At 50.3% G+C, this 11,146-nt stretch overlaps 1 long non-coding RNA gene across 2 annotated transcripts; it reads right to left on the minus strand.

The window, feature by feature from the left end:
* Positions 1–5,327: 5,327 nt before the first annotated feature.
* On the minus strand, positions 5,328–10,741 carry LOC124228051 (uncharacterized). 2 transcript variants are annotated; one of them, XR_006885623.1, is made up of 3 exons: positions 10,605–10,741; positions 7,567–7,627; positions 5,328–5,795 (listed from the first exon to the last, which is right to left on the minus strand). It is a non-coding gene; the product is annotated as an uncharacterized LOC124228051 (long non-coding RNA). The 2 variants fall into 2 exon arrangements; XR_006885624.1 differs by lacking the exon at positions 7,567–7,627.
* Between the last annotated feature and the right edge of the window lie 405 nt (positions 10,742–11,146).

An 11,146-nucleotide genomic window follows, 5' to 3' on the forward strand; every position in this document is an offset into this window, starting at 1 on the left:
GCCCGGCCCCCGCCCCCTCCCCCCGGCCCCGCTCCAGGCTGACATCAGAGGCTGGCCGCCCGGCCACCCTCTGAGTCAACAGTTTCCGCAGCGGAGCCGGCTGCCAGGGCGGGGGGAAAGGGCGGCCTCCAGGGGAGGCGGCGAGGGGGCAGGCCCGGGGCTGGCCGCCGCGGGAGGGCGGAGGTGGGTGGGGACGAGCGGGGCCTTTACAAGAAGTCACGAGGAGGAGCGGGGAAAGAGAGGACGAAAACCACCGTGCTGGGGTGCGGGCGGCAGGAACCCGGCGACCCCGGGCCACGTGCGGAAGCCGCGCTGGGCGGGTGGCTGGGCCCGCCCCCGAGTGTGGGAGGGAGCCGGGCAGAGGAGGCCCTTGCTGGGAACGGCCCTAGGCCAAGTTTGGGGGGTGGGGGGGAGGGAAAGAACCGCAGGTGGACACTCTCGGCTCCAGGGCCCCAGAGAACATTTGTGTCTGGATAAGGCGGCCCCAGGGCTCCAGGGAACATTTGTGTCTGGATAAGGCTGCCCAGTTCCCTTTGATGGGAGCGGCTCTGGCCCAGCCCCCGGGGTTGGCCCTGCCTGTTTGGAGTTGGACCTGAAGAAATGCACTGGTCTAGCCTAACTCCCTCCCCTCTCCGCGGTGGCATGGGGCTGGGGCTGGAGGCTCCCCACACCATATGCCCCTCAAAGAGGATGTCTGTCCAAGGGTAAAGGAGTTGGAGAGCCTCAGTAAACCAAGGGTGGGTGGCCCTCCGGTGAAGGTAGGGGGAGAGTAGGAAGAAGGAACGAAGCAGAAAAAGAGGGAGGAAGTGTTTTTAGAACATGCGAAGGACTTAACTGGAATCCTTGGAAAGGTGAGTTTCCTACCACCTGAGAATTGGGCCAAAGCCCCCTGAGGAAAGAATGGATTAGCTGTAGGGAGGAATGAGAGACGAAGGAGTCTGGGCTTCTTCCTCTGGCTAACAAGGCTGGAGTGTCTCTGGGCGCTACGGTCTGCCTCTGAGTCCGTGTTTGGTAACCACTTTGAGAGGCTGCATCTTGCGGTTCTAGGATGCTCAAGGAGGGCAAAAGTCCCTTTAAAAAGCACCGACCTACAGTGACCTAAGCAGCGCCTGGAAGCTTCTTCAACCCAACAGGTTTCCCTGCTGCGTCAGACAGGAAGGGAGGGAGGAGCCAGGAGGACAGAGAGGGAGCAGACCTCCACAGGCACTTGGGTTTCCTCCCCTCTCTCTCCATCCCACCTCACCCACCATCCCATGACCCCCAGGATGAGCAAGACGCAACTGTCATTGGTGGGCCTCCAGCTGGAATTCATTCTCAGTCTCTTTCCGGGATTTAACTTGCTGTTCTTTCCAAAGCCATGGCTCAGCAAGGGATGCCAGCCCAGGAGGGGGGTGTCCGTGTCTCATCTTGCAGGCAGAAGTAGCACAACAGCTGGGTGAACAAAACCCGTCCGGATCTGTCCAGAGCTGTTTGTCAGTACAGCCTCACAAGAACCACGTGAGCTGCTTCTTGCCCCATATGACCCTTGTTCAAACTCGTGCAGAGCAAGAGCTTCCGGCCCCATCTCCTTGGGCAGCCTTTTCCCAAGTGTGCTGGTGGGTGGCTCATTTCTGCCAATCCAATCCAGCTCAAAATAGCATTGAACCAGACTTCTGGGAAGACTTGTGCTCCAGGCTTCTGTAGAAAAGAGTTAAAAATGATGACAGCTCTTGGGAAACCAAGGGATCTAATTTGCCGAGATGGGACAAGATGCAGAGCCCTGTGACATCAGAGGGCAGAAATAGTGGCTGGGGATCGGTATGGAAAGTGTTAGTTAGTGGTGGAAGGTCCTGGGCCCCCGCGTGGTTGCCCTTCGGGGAAGTTGGCGGGCTGGGCCAGTGGGGGTTGTCCTGGGAGCCAAGGCCAGGTGCAGGAGGGGGGCTGTGGCCGGATACTTAAGCCACAAACACCACAACCCCCAACTTCCACATTTTTTTTTCAGGCTGAGAACTTTCTTGGTATGGATTGCCTCCTCCACTGTTTCGAATTCTGATTTCTCATGTTTCTGACTTGAGCCTTGTTCAGTTGCCACCTTCTCTGTGAAGCTGCTTTCTCCCATTCCACGATCTGACTGCACTTGGCCCTCAGCACATCCACATAACTTTCACCATGCGTTGCTTGGCCTGAGAGGTTTTGCTGCATTCAACTTCCCTCTCCACCCAGAGGCCCTCTGGGAGGCCCAGAGTTTCCTCTCTGCAGCTCCTTATTGGTGGAACTCCTGGGCAAGTGAATCAGCTGTCAACTCTGCCTTCCTCTGCCCCATGTCTGGTCTGATAGGCTTCCTTTGTGTGTGATGGAGCCCCCTGTTAGCTGTGTCTCCTTCCATGAGAGCCTTATCTTGTGTTTTGACCCAGTCTGCTCTTTTCCTGATGGTTCAGCCCAGGCTTTAGGACCCTGGCTTGTCATCCTGCTTGACTCCTAGCAGCTGTTCAGTAGGAAGAGTCTTCGTTCATTCCCTTAGCAATTGGAACTAGGGCAGAGGGTCTATGGCATATAAGTGTACCTCACTAAGTCTGGCCCCTTGTGTGTTAATCCACACTCAGGAACACAGGTGGACTTCACTAAAGCAAACAGGTCCTGTGTAAATCTACATTCATACAAAAAATAAATTAGAGGCTGTGTCCCTTCACAAAACCGTCTTCAAAGAATACCATTAAATATAAGATCCTTCGTATGTGTTTAGAGGGCTCACTTTCCTTGCAACTCTTTGGGAACAGATGTATTTACTGAAAGTGAGATACAAGATCAGGAGATGAATGAACGGAGATGAGACTGTGTTCAAGGGTCATGTAACAATATTCTATATTACTGCAGATGCCAAAAAAGCTGCAGATGAAACTGAGCCAGACTAGGAACATCTCTCTCAAAAGGTTTGGCATAACTCCTCAAAACATCTGGGGTCCCTTGGCAGCATTTATCACTCCACTGACAAGGTAACTCTCTGAGGCCATCCTTGACCACATAATGGAGCAGAGAGCGGGGGTTCCGTGTTAGAAAATCTTGGCTCCATCTCTGGCTCTGCCCTGTCTGAGCTTTACTCCCTTGGGCCACCTGTTGACCTGCTTGGGCCTTGGTTTCTTTACCTGTAAAATAGAGATCAGTACACCTACCTCCTAGGACTCTTGTGATGACAGCAGGAAGTAAGTGACAGCCGGTGGGCACTCAGTAAAGGGCAGCTTAGAATGTTTTAGACTTTCTAACTCTTGGGGTAACAACTTCCTTAGGTGTATAATCTTCTCTATCTCGGGTTCTTTAGGTCCAGGTTCTGTCCAGGGTCAAGAAGGTCAGCCTGAGAGAGCAATGAGCTCTTTTTCAGAAACCACTGGAGAAAAGACCAACATTTCTGGGAGAAGTAAGGAATTTGATAGCAGCATAATCTACCAATGAATTGTGGGTTTAGGGCCTGAGAGAAACCTGATGATGGATCAGTCTGAGGCCTAATCAAGTGACAAAGATGACCTTTGCCCAGACACTAGGTGAGTTTGAGCCACTGAATGAGGTTTTAATTCAGGAGGTGTTGAAAGAGCCTAATAAATACTATTCCATTGAGTCAAATCCAAGAGTTTGAAGAAAAATGCAAAGGTTACGTTTGGTGTGCCCCTCTATCATGTGTGATGTGCCCTTGAGGGAAAACACTAAACCAGACCCTGCTCTGATGGATGATGGGACCCAGAGCCCCATGCCAGGCCCTGGACTCTTGCTCCTGTGAACAGAGAAATGTTGCCAGGAAGGACAGATTGACCGGCTGCGTTGGATGCCCTTCTGAGAGGGAGCATCTTTGCATCTCAGCTCTCCCTGACCCAGCCGACACCAATCCAGGGAACATATGGCATGTTAGTTTCCTAGGACTGTATAACCAAGCACCACAAACAGGGTATCTTAAAATGACAGAAATTTATTTGCTCAGAGTTCTGGAGGCTAGAGGTCTGAGAGCACGGTGTCAGCAGGGCCATGTTCCCTTTGAGACCCTGGGTAGAATCTTTGCTTGTCTGCCTCATTTTAGTAGCTGGCAGTCCTTGGCAATCCTTGGCTTGCAGCTACGTGGCTCCCATCTCTGCCTCTGTTAGCACATGGCGTCCTCCCTGTGTGTCTGTGCCTTCACATGGCATTCTCTTCTTTACAAGGACACCAGTCATACTGGATAAGGGCCCACTCTAATTGCTTCTAACTTGATGATACCTACAAAGACCCTGTTTCCAAATAAGGTCACATTCACAGGTACTGGGCATTAGGACTCACAATGTCTTTTTCACGGAAACAGTTCAACCCATAACCTATGGGAAGAGTGATACCTTGATAAACAGATTGCAGCGCAGGCTGAGGGGACATCCCACTGTATACCGGCGAGGGACAAACTGGGACAGCAGGTCGGCAGTCTGTTTGTCAGGGGCCTCGAAAACATTCATATTCTTTAATGCAGTGATTCCCTTCTAGGAATCCAGCTATAGGGAGTCATCAAAAATGTTGATAAAACTTTAGCAATGTTGAGATATTCATCTCACTATTGTTTATAATAATTAATTATTAGGAACAACTTTAACATCCCACAGTTATTAAAATAAGGCACATACACATGGGGGGATATTATGTAGTCTTTAGAAATGATATTTCTGGAAAAAAATTAGGAACATGGGGAAAAATAAAATAAAATGATATATTTAGTATGGTGTCAACTTTATAAGAAATATACAAGGAAGAAAAAAACAGCATAATGTTAACAGTTTCCCCCCATCTTGTGGCAGGATTGTGAGTGATTTTGTTATTTTTTTTTTATTATGGCATCATATAAGTTTTCTGCATTAGCTTTATAACCAAGGAGAAAAAACCTAACATTATTTAAAAATAGATATATAGATATTTTCATGGAATATACATTCCAGGGAAGGTCTGGCTGGGAGGAGAGCAGCATAACCCCTCTGGATGCAGCTCAGAATGTGGCTGGGTAGCTACTTGCGTCAGAATTACCCATGATGCTCATTTAAAAATGCAGAATTTTAGGCCCCACCCCAGACCTACTAAATCAGGATCCCTGGGCCCAGGGCCCAGGAATTTGCATTCTTACAGGCTCTGCACCTTTGAGTTTGAATTCCCCCTGCCTTAGAGGCTGTGGACAACCCACTTGTCAGTAATCCAATGTGGTTTGTCACACTAGTCCTTTATGCCCTCTCAGCCTACACTGTGCTTTGAAAAATAAAGCCAAAAAAACAAAGAAGTTATTCTTTTTATAAAGTTGATTTTTGGTTGTACCTAAGATGGGAAGCTGCAAAACACAACATTCAAAAGGAAAGAAAAGTCATAATTGTATTTTATTTCTGATTCAGTAAGAGCAGAATGTGTTTCTCAATTTACGCTAGGCTAATAATTAAAATAAGTTAACATTCCCAGCCTCTACACCAGTTGAGGATTAAGAAAGGAGTTGCGGGAGGACGTTAGTCCACAATGAAATGTTTGCTCCATTAACAAGTGGGTATTCCATGTGCAGTTCGTTGAGAATAGTAATTATACTACTATTGTGATTACCTTTAACTCACAATCTTGAGGTTTCTTTTGTTGACTGGCGTAGGGGAGCAATATTGGAGGACAGTGGAAAGTTGTCCACTTAAAGGTGTGTCCTGGCTCGGGGCAGGGGTTGGCCAGGAAGGCCCTTCCAGCCCTGCGGCGCTGAGACTTGTCGAGACCCAGGGCGGTTGTAGCATGCTTGGAGAGGGCCCAACAGCCGCCCAATCAGCCGTCTCATCAGTAGGTGAAATTCAGCACTGCAAAGAGGCAATCATTCAAGGTATTAGTCCACACTTGTTGCTTCCGGAGTTTGTCACAGCCTCCTAAGAGAAAAGATGAGCCATCCCGAGAATAAAGTATTTGTCTACATGTGGGAGCAATCAGAAAAAAGAACCAAGAACAGCAACTGTGACACTGCCTCTAACGTCCTGGAAGGGGTCCTCTGCCCTTTCTGTGCCTTCACATAGATGGCTTCAGGAAGCCGTCTTCGTGCCGCCCTGCACCTGACCCTCACTGCTTGGCGAGGAGGAGGGCAAAAGGAAGTAGGCTCCAGACGAGCCAAGTGCTTGGCACCTTTAAATAATGCCTTGTGTTTGTGCTTTGTCATGATCCCAGCACTCTGGCCGCAGCTGGATCTCCCAGTGGTGGGAAATGAGACCTGGGAGGGTAGGACTGTCGCCAGCTCCCCAGCACAGGGAGGCCCTGAGCAGTCAGCAACTGAGAGCCAGGCTCTGACGGCCACAGGGCAGGAGGTCAAGCCAGCACCTCCTCCCAGTGTGCCCTTCGTTCCTGCAGCACAGGGAGGGAGCAGAGGAAGGCAGCCGAAAGGGTTAGGACCCATCAAGGAGAAAAAAATGTAAAAGGAAGCCCTGTATCTTTCACACAACATGTAATTAACTCTCGGCAGAAGATGCCACGGATTCATAATGGGAGCCGACAGCGGGGGAGGAAGGCTCTGACAAGCATGAGATTTCTCATGGGTTTTTTTTGTAATTTAATTTTTTAAAGGAACATGAACAGTTGCAATTATAACGGTGGTCCTTCAGTGATGGTGTCTCCCCAGCAACAAGCCAGGTCATGCTGTATCCCACCCAAATCCAGGCAGGATGAGTGGGAAGGGCTTTTCTGCCTCACAGCTCTCTCCTGGCCCTCATGGCAGCCATTTCTTGTCCTAGGGTGGGCCTGTCAGTAGCCCCTGCTCTGTCAGCCTGCCCCAGTGTGTGAGCCGGCCCCAGAACCCACTCCTCTCCATGACAGCAGTCCTTGGATCACCCGGATCTCCAGCCAGGGGCTCCCAGGGTCACTCGTCTAGCAAAGCCCAGGCCTCCTCCTGAATGCCCTGCCTGTAGGGTGGCTGCACGCTGTGAGGAAGGGAGACGCAGCTGGAGAGGAAAGGTGGGGAGCCCCGGGGCGGGGTGGCTGCAGGTGGGCAGTGCCTGGATGTCTGCCAGAACAAGCGGGCCAACCCTCTCCCAGGCACAAAGGGCTCTCTGTGAGGGACACACCCAGCACCATGTGCAATCCCATTTCTCAACACAAAAGAGGCTCATTCCCAGACCAGCCTGGGTGTGGCCTGTAGGCTGAACCCTGCTTGGGCAGGGCCCCCGTGACTCCTGGTGACCCATCTGGGTGACTTCAGTCCTCATTACAATCTGTTCTGCACATAAAGATGGAGAGAGGCCCGGGTAGGCAGCTTAACTTGACAGGACATGGGCAGCTGCCTCCTGTTCTGGGAAAGAGCCCTCCTAGGTCCACCACACACACACAGTATAAACCAACTCGTAATTTAACACTGGATTAAGCTATTAATTAATAGAAGCAATAGTGTTAACACACTCTGTCTCACATGCACTCACATGGGCGCACATACACACTCAGAGTCCAAATGAGGGAAGATCCCCAACTATACTTGGACTAGTCAACTCTGCTGTGCAAAACGCTCCCCCACAAACCACTGCCACAGAGAAATTAGACTAGGCCCCAAAGAAATCAGGCTGGGAAGTATGTAACAAGAACCGCCATACTGACCACAGACATAGCTGTCATTTCTCTTCAAAACTCGGAAGTTCTCCCTGCCATGAAGTGCCTCCTCCGTGTGCATGAAAAAAATACAATAAAATAAAGAGGAAGAAACCTTTAGTTAGGCAAAATAGCATGGAAGGTATCTTGAAATGGTCCATGCTGATGTGTCTTTTGGTGGATCCTGAGGTTCATCTGGGGGCACCGCACCATGCCGTGCCGTGGAAAGGGACTGGTCAGGGAGTTACTTAAACCCTCCCTGGGGCTCATGCGCTTTGTTTTAAAATGAGAGTTGGAGTAGGGTGTCTAACATCTCTTCAGCAATCAGGCCAGGCCTGAAAGCCACAAGGCTGCAAGTCCGTCTACCAGAACATGCTGCCCACACAGCTCCTGAGGCCCTGTTGCCTCAGGTGGGCTCTGCAGCCATCTGCAGGGGAAATGGCAGGTCTGGTCCCTCCCTGACCACAGCTAGGGTGGGTGGCAATGGATGAAAAGTATACAGTCTTGCTTTCTTTGTCCTGTGTGTCCTGTGCTGTGAACTCTGAAGAAGACACTCCTTTACTGAACAGATATTTCATGGGCACCATTTAGTACCGGTAAATGAAACAGACAAAATTTCCTGTTCTCAAGGAGCTTACATTTGACACAAAAGCACAGGGGCGTCCCCTCTGTATTCATTTCCCAGGGTGGCTGTAACAAAGTACCACAAACTGGGTGGGTTAAACAGCAGAAATGTGTTTTCTCACAGTTCTAGAGGCTGGATATCCAAGATCAAGATCTGGGCAGGGTTGGTTCCTTTGGAGAGGCTGTGAGGGCTGGGAGGGAGAATCTGTTCCATTGTCTCTCCTGGCTTCTGGTGGTTGCTGGCGATCTTTAGCGTTCCTCGGCTTGCAGATGCATCACTGCAGTCTCTGCCTTCATCTGTGCATGGTGTTCTCCCTGTGTGTGTGTCTGTGTCCAAATTTCCACTTTTTATAAGGACACTTAATCATCTTGGACTAGAGCCCACCCTAACGACCTCGTTAACTTGATTATCTCTGAAAAGACTCTATCTCCAAAAGAGGTCACATTCTGAGGTACGCGGGGGCGGGGGCGGGGGCAGGAGGGTAGGACTCCAGCATGCCTTTTCTTGGGGGGTGGACACAACTCAACCCATAACACTCTCTATAGAGAAGGGTAGGAAAGTCACTTGCTCTTGAGGAACCTGAAGTCTTCTGCTTCCTCAGGATCTCACATGAATGCATCAGATTGGTGCAACCTGGGTCATGTACCTGTTTACCACTGCAGGGGAGGCTGGGAAATCGAGTTCTGGCTCATCCCTTGGGGAGGCATGGACTTCAAACGTAAGATTTTATCCAAACACAGGCAGAGCCTTCAAGGGATTCATGAGAAGGTGGCCATGAAGCACCACAGAAATCTACGATGTGGGTGCTTTCAGGGTTTCCCGAAGGGGACCCAAGGGCAGAGAGGGAGGACCACAGCTTCAATTTCTCACACTCCCCTTTAGTGCCTGGAATTGTGTGCTGCCCACTGTAGGGACCAAATGGTGGTGACCACAGAGGACACCTGGCAAATCTAGATGTTAGCCAACAAATAACATTTAGTAAGCCTTCGCTACGTGCCAGAAATTTTTCTAAGCTCCTTACATGCATTGCCTCATTTAATCCTCACAACAGCCTTATGAGACAGGGATGATTATTGGCCCCCTTTCACAGAGAGCAAACTGAGGCACAGAGAGGTTAAGGGATTCAACCCAGTAGGTGGGACAGCCAGGATTTGAACCCAGCAATTTCAGTCTGAGACGGAGAGCTTAACCACTGTGCTTCCTAATAGATGGAAGAAGACAATGAAAGATGAAGGAAAACCTCCCCAGCCAGTGTTGAGGGAAGGCAGGTGAGTGCTATTAAGCTGTTGCCCTGCTGTCAAGCTGGGAGCTGGAAGGAGTGGCCCCTGGGTGGCATGCACACTGTCTCACGCTCTCTGAGCCAAGGTAGGTGTGACGTTGGCATGAGGCACCCTGACCAAGTCCTCGGGAATCCTGGGCGGGAGGTGTGGGAAGAGGCGAGAGGGAAGAGAGAGGAGAGAACCTGCAGCTGGGGCACTGCAGGGCCAGCCCCAGAGGCTCTGCCTGGTGCGGCTGAGGAGGGCCTGCGTCAGAGGACTCAGCCGGGCTGGGTGAGGGCTGGCTCCCCAGGGAGGGCCCCAAGCTGGGCCCTTGCCAAGCTGCTGCCTGGAGAAGGCCAGCATGTTCCCTAGGGTTCTTCCCCAGTGACCCAAACGAATGGTTGGGCCTCAGAGGGGCCAGGTGGCAGCCAGGGCAGACCCTGCATGCTGAGGTGTATTTGGATGTGGCTCAGGTCCCAGCCGCATGCCTGGAGACAGAGACCTGGGACCTTTGTGCCTGCCCTGGAGGAACCTTGGCCACTCTGGACTCCTGTGACCCTGGACATTGGAACATTGCTATTTCTGTTACCTTGGGGGAGAAAAGGTGGGAAAGGAGCAGAGGAGACAAAAATAGAAGAGACACATTCTCACAGCCCCAGGCATACCCAACTAGAGATCCCCAGTGGCCCTGGCCTGTAGGATTGGGCTTTGGGCCTCACATACTCCAAGTCCAGAGCCTAATTTCAGGGGTCTACAAACACCAGGGATGCTTGTCATTCACCAGTGAGCCCCCTCTCCGGAAAGCTGGGAGCTGCCTAGCAGCTTCCCTTTCCATAAGGGCAACAGGGTGCATGGTGGTGGCTAGGCTTTCCTTAAAGAGAACAGAAGAGAAGGTAAAGCGTATTTTCCTTCAACAGCACCAATAATTAGGTAAGAATAGGGGGGTTTCCTACATACAGCAGGACATTTCCAAAGTACAATAGGGTAACAAAAATAAGAGTAAAGGAAAAGAAATTTTCTGCTGGAGGCTTCTATTACAATAGGTACCTATGAAATATATAGTTAATAAAAAGTTTAGTTTCAGAAATGTTTGCAAACATCAGTAGTGTTCCAGAGTTTTAAAACCAGATTAAAATCCACAATAACATGAAAAATACTAATACCTTGCATGTATCCTAATGTCCAAGTGTCTGCCCACAGAGAAGAAGCAGAGAAGAAGGACTTTCTTAGAATTCAAAGAGTGAGGGCCGGCTCCGTGGCCAAGTGGTTAAGTTCTCGCGCTCCACTGTGGCGGCCCAGGGTTCGGATCCTGGGCGTGGACATGGCACTGCTCGTCAGGCCACGTTGAGGCGGCGTCCCACATCCCACAACTAGAACGACCTGCAACTAAGATATACAACTGTGTACAGCGGGGGTTTGGGGAGATAAAGCAGGAAACAACAACAACAAAAAGATTGGCAACAGTTGTTAGCCCAGGTGCCAATCTTTAAAAAAAAAAAAAGAATTTAAAGAGTGAGATGGGCCAGGGTTACCAGATCAAATACAAGATGGCCTGTTAAATTAGAATTCCGGATAAAAGAACGAATATTTTGTTAGTATAAAAGTATGTTCCAAATAATCCATGGGACATACCTGTGCTAAAAAAATTATTCATTGTTTATCTGTTAAAATTCAACTGGCCATTGTGTGTTTTTATTTGCTCGAT

The sequence above is a fragment of the Equus quagga genome, chromosome 16 (assembly GCF_021613505.1).
Source record: "Equus quagga isolate Etosha38 chromosome 16, UCLA_HA_Equagga_1.0, whole genome shotgun sequence".
NCBI lineage: Eukaryota > Metazoa > Chordata > Mammalia > Perissodactyla > Equidae > Equus > Equus quagga.